This window comes from Diadema antillarum, unplaced genomic scaffold (genome assembly GCF_040938485.1).
Source record: "Diadema antillarum isolate AM-2024a unplaced genomic scaffold, OU_Dant_1.0 seq00000802_RagTag, whole genome shotgun sequence".
Lineage (NCBI taxonomy): Eukaryota > Metazoa > Echinodermata > Echinoidea > Diadematoida > Diadematidae > Diadema > Diadema antillarum.
In genome coordinates, this window is record NW_027271684.1 from 791351 (window position 1) to 797350 (window position 6000).

A 6000-nucleotide genomic window follows, 5' to 3' on the forward strand; every position below is an offset into this window, starting at 1 on the left:
TGATTCAAGGGAATGCAGCCAAACGTAGGGAAACTGAATGCAATTAGACTTCCTACAAAAAGAATAAAAAATTTCGGTAAGTTATCTGAATTCTTTTCTACAGACTTTTGTTTTCTCTCTCTCTCTCTTGTGGGTAGGAGAGGGAATCTTAAACAGTCAATTTTTCTGTTTTCGTTTTTCTGAAGAAAACATTTAATTATCTCCTGACCACACAAAATGGCTAAGAGTCACTTTGAGAGATGGAGTTCCAACTGGCTGTAATCATTCAAACAGCTGCCTATTTTCTATTGATGCACAAAAGAATTCCACGGGTGCATTTGTGCTTTTGAGGATCAGGGTTCCATGCCACCGTCTTTTTGAGCAATCTGAGATTCATTTTAAACTCATAACATTATATCGTCTATATTCTGCTTGTTTATTTGTCAAATAAAATGGAGGTTCTCTTAATGATAAAGCATATGAAACAAAAGTAAATCCCTTCCTAGATTATGTGCAAAAATGTAAACCTGAGCTGTATGTCGTGAAAATATTTGAAACTGTACTCTCACTACAAAGCAGATTTTATCATCTTTCCGATCACTTGCGACAAATGAAACTGATAAGGTATAATTTTCGAGTATAGTTCTTTATTCATTTATAAGTTAGATTAGTGTAAATTCATGTAAAAACGAGTTATTTTGATTTTCATTTCATCAATTTTTGCACAATTTTTATTCGCACATCCCCGTGCCTATACTATTAATGTGCCGCTTGTTTTCTAGGAAGGGACGGCGAAAAGCAATTACCATCATAAAGACATATCTTCCTTTGAGAGTGACGAGTCATGATGCAATGCCACATGAATCAATTGTCTTCCTATCTGTGAGGCAGCTCCAGTTTAGCACATTCTTCAAATATTTCTGAGTGGCGGCATGAAACATGGGATCAAAGGGAATGAGACTGTTGTTACTCCATTTCTCAAGCCTCCTCGTTTAAAGGGGACCTCCGGATGATTTTCAGACTTTTACATTTGAACAACTATAAATTAGTTAAACTGAGTACAGAGTTTCAGAATTTATAGTGATTGGGATGAGGAATGAGAATGTTTTCAAAATTTATAACAAATTGCAGTGAACAAGGATGATGACATGGCAGCCTCACCATAAGAATGTATGAGTTGGGGCTCAAGGAAGCAGAACAAAAGAAGAAGGCATACATATATTTTTCACAGGTGAACTTGTTGAGCAAGTGGTATTGTAATGGAAATACACTGCTACATTTCTGAAATATATGAGGCTCTGACTGTGTTTATCAACTTCCCCTGTTTAAACGACTTTCGAAAGCCCTTTCGATAGCCCTTTCGAAAGCCCTGTCCACTCCCCTGTACTATTAATGTGCCGCTTGTTTTCGTCGGCTGCGTTTATCAACTTTCCCCTGTTTAAACGGCTTTCGATAGCCCTTTCGATAGCCCTTTCGAAAGCCCTTTCCATAGCCCTTTCGAGAGCCCTAAAGCCCTGACTGCCTGTACTATTAATGTGCCGCTTGTTTTCTAAGAAGGGACGGCGAAAAGCAATTAGCATCATAAAGACATAATTATCTTCCTTTGAGAGTGACGAGTCATGATACAATGCCACATGAATCAATTGTCTGGCCTATCTGTGAGGCAGCTCCAGTTTAGCACATACTTCAAATATTTCTGAGTGGCGGCATGAGACATGGGATCAAAGGGAATGAGACTGTTGTTACTCTATTTCTCAAACCTTGTTGGTGAAAGAAACACCTCCTTGTTCCAAGCATATGCGTGCATTACACACAGCTGTATACACCTGTGTACACGTACTCGTGTGCACTTTACGTGGCGCGCGTCTTTTCAGAAACCGGAAACGCATGGTTGCGTAACCGCAGGACACTTAGGGCGACCTAAAGGGCTTTCAAAACAGCTTTGCGTTTATCAACTTCGAAAGGCTTTTACAAACAGGTTTCTGATAACCTGTTTAGGAAACCTGTTTGGATCGTCACAAATTTTGGGCTTTCGAAAAGGCTTTCCTAAAGGGCTTTCAAAACTGCTTTGCGTTTATCAACTCGTGAAAATTCCTGGAAAGCTGTTTGGATAACCTGTTTCTGCCGAGAAAGGAGAGTTGATAAACGCACCCTTTCGTAAAAGGCTTTCCTAAAGGGCTTTCAAAACAGCTTTGCGTTTGTCAACTCGTAAAAATTAATTGAAAGCTGTTTGGATAACCTATTTCTGCCGAGAAAAGGAGTTGATAAACGCAGCCTCTGATGTCATCAACACTGTTCAGTGTAATTTGTGTAAGATTTTAAATTCATTGGTTTCTCTGCTCAAGGACCACAATAAATTCCACGAATGTATACATGGAGCTGTCGATTTATGTACTGCATGATGTGAAATCATGAAAATCGTCCGGAATGCCCCTTTAAACACCGTGCAACTGGTCGCGCTGCTCCCAACCACCTTTGATTCTTCAATTATCCGTATATCAAACGCGTATTTTTCTAATGCTCTTAGCAGCTTTTCCTATATATAATAATCTGTCGTAGAACTGTTTAAAAAGATTATGCCAGTGCCACTCCCGAAAATATTTCATTACGTTCGAAATCTTTATTCAACAGATGAATTCTAATCAACACAGATTTAGAGTATGAATTTGTTGAATTTGCAGCTCCTTCTTCGACGCCTGACTTCAGTTTGAAGACCGTCACACCCGCCACAGAGTTCGAAGAAAACTTCGATACTACTCCAAATCTCGTCCGTGACGTCACATCTCCTGCGTTGCATAATCCAAGTTCTCAGCGTGTCAGCGAGCCCCCCATGTCCCAGGCAACGACAGCTGATGACGTTGATCGGACGAGTGAAAGCACGGCCGCCGTCGCGAGTGGTCAGTCTGACTTGTCCACAAGGCAGACAAGCGCCTCGACCAGTCACAATGTGGCGTCCACGACTGCATCAACGGCATCACTTACGACTAGAAGGTCCACCACCCCGCCACCTCCGACACGCGAAAGCACAACTGCCGTCGCGATCGGTGAGTCTGACTTGACCACAAGACAGACGACAAGCGCCTCGACAAGTCACAACGTGGCGTCCACGACTGCATCAACGGCATCACTCACTACTAGAAGGTCTACCACTCCTCTGCCAACCTCATTCTGTACGGAGTCTACCGGTGGGTACATCAAATTTGTATAATCCTCCGGATAAATAATGAAACAATTACATATATTATAAGAGCATAATCAGTATCATTTTTGCAATGACTTCAAACAAAGCTGGTTTGCAGGCTAAGTTTTCGTTTTACGTAGCGTCATTTGAATATCATACATGTCGGCGTTGGAAATTTTAGTCTCAACTTTAGACAGTATGGTTTCACAGAAAGATGCATGGGTCTGTATTCTTTGCACGGTTTCACTCTAATTGCACAGTTTCGTCCTGCTCTTCTGGCTGGCAAAGACGCAATACGAAGTGCTACAGGATGCCACCAGATGCTTTAGAGATTGGGCCCATGCGTGGATCTTGGGCCGAAATGAACAGGGCGTGTTGTTCTCTGGGCGCTACGATGGTCGTTGTTGAGTCCAGCGACGAAAGGCTAACTATCCATTCAATGCTAGATGATGCGTCTTTCTCCGAGGGTATCTGGATCGGACGCCATAGATCGGCAGACGACAGTCAGGGTGACCAGTGGGTGCGCTTGGAGTCCTATGACACGTGGGTCCGCGGAGGGTCACAAACGGGATACTGGGGTAAGTAGATCCATGAACCAATAGGGCTTATGCCTGTAAATATAATTGAATATCTCTGACTGTACAACAAAATCGTACCAAAGTAGCAATAGATAAAGAAAAACAATAATTACAAATCAGGAAAGGCAGTTATGCAAAAACTGAATAGCTGCAGTACAGATATTGAGTATGGATTCCTCTACAGAATGCATTTTGGATGGAAGATGAAACTTTTCGCATGGAATTTTAACAGGCTATATTTCATTGGGTACATGTACAGAAAATATGTGAATTTTTTTAAACTAAAAAGAACCCGTAGTCCGAATTTGCGAACCCTTGGACAGAGTTTGAGCAGAAGAACCCCTCTTTAAAATTTGAGGGAGGAAAGGGTATACCTCACTTTTTCATGTTCCCGAAATTGAAACACCTCATTTTTCCCAGCTATTTTACAGATTTTTTTTTTTTAATTTTAGATTTCAGCACACGTCTCTATGGGGAAATACTAGGTGTTTCAAAAAACATTTCCCACTTTTGATCATTAATAGTTCAAAAACTATTCATCCGATAAAACTGTCATTGATATAAATAATACCTGAATAGTGTACAATTTGGTTGAAGGTAATTTAAATGTGAAAGCATAAATCAGTTTCATTAAATTTAAGATTGATTTTGAAGTAAGGTTTCAGATTTTGGTCAAATTTTAACCCTCTGTACAAAAATTGAACCGTGCACAGGAACCAATTATGTGTATGTGAGTGTGTGCTGACAATGGGCCGAATGCATAAACGCTAGCAATTGCTTGTGCTAGCCTTTTACTCGAATCCGTATGTATAAAAACAAGCAATTGCTTGCGAGCAGAAGCTTTTGCTAGCAAGCACAAGCAATTGCTTGCTGCCCGCAAGCAATTGCTTAGAGACCAAGCATTTGCTTAAAAACGTATGCATAAAACATACCATTTGCTAGTTCTTGCTAGCAATTGCTTACGATTTTCCAAGCTCTGTAAAATGAGCTTGAGCTTTTGCTTAACCGGAACGTTCCCTTTCAAGTATCATTTTCACATTTATGAAAGAAAGACCACACTTGTGAAGGAGTGGTATAAATCTACAAGAAATTACTCATAAGTAGTGTAAGAAACTTTTTCATTTCAACAACGGGAATGTCCAGTGGTTAGCACGCAAAATGTGATGAAAAACAGGTAGGATGTCTGACTTCGGTGGAGAGCGAGGAGACATCTCTCCACGTGCGATCTGGCAGATCCGGGCTGCTGTAAGCTACAGTGATGGGAATCAGCCAGTAATACGTGTGTGTGTGTATAGATATGTGTGTATGTGTCTGTGTGTGCATTTCATAGCTCTTCTGCTATGTCAGGAAATGTTTCCACACACACATGCCCTTTCAAATACATGCTGCCACACTCGCCTTTGTTCTTGTGTTCGCACAGGCGTGACGTCCCTTTTGTTGAAAACGCAAGCAATTGCTTGTCCGGGACAAGCAAAAGGTATTGGCATAAGCAAAAGATTATGCATATGGATTTAAGCAATTGCTTACAAGCAATTGCTTGTTTTATGCATTCGGCCCAATGGCCCTGAACAATGGACATGCCTGAACCACCTGTTCACTATAGGCGTCAGTCTCGAGCTCCCAGGCACATGAATATTTAATCAATAATTAATGTAGATTGCCCCGGGCACTGCTAGTCTGGATTCATGCACGGTAAAGGATAAAATGCATGCACATGGAAAAAGGAAGCACATGTTTCCATGGTCTTGCAAACACCACATTCCATTCCAGCTGGCAATCATATTCAATTTTTGCTTCACATATCACTAAATTTGGGATATAAATAAGCATAAATTATCTAAATTTCCTCATTTTAATACAACTGTCTACTAATTAAATAGTCTGAAAAATGTTTCGCTTTTTGATACAAAGAAATCATTTTTGGTATTGAGCTCGGCAGCATTTATCATTAGGGCGATATGTTTCACGGTAGATTTATTTAAGTCTCCATTTACACAAGTGTATACTCTGATTGATTTTCTTTGCTTCCTGTCACCATGTTTACGATAGAACAGAAGGTATTCACTGTAATTTCGTATTTCAGAAGTAGGGAGAGCACTATCGAGACCCAACGACAGTATCGGCAGGCGTTTGACTTTACACAGATACTGCCAGAGGCTGAATAAAGACTAGTTGTGATAGTGGAATTTCTCATGAATAAATAATGAGGCATTCAAACCCTAATCATTGTTTAGGACCATTGTCATGGTGTTAACCACACAC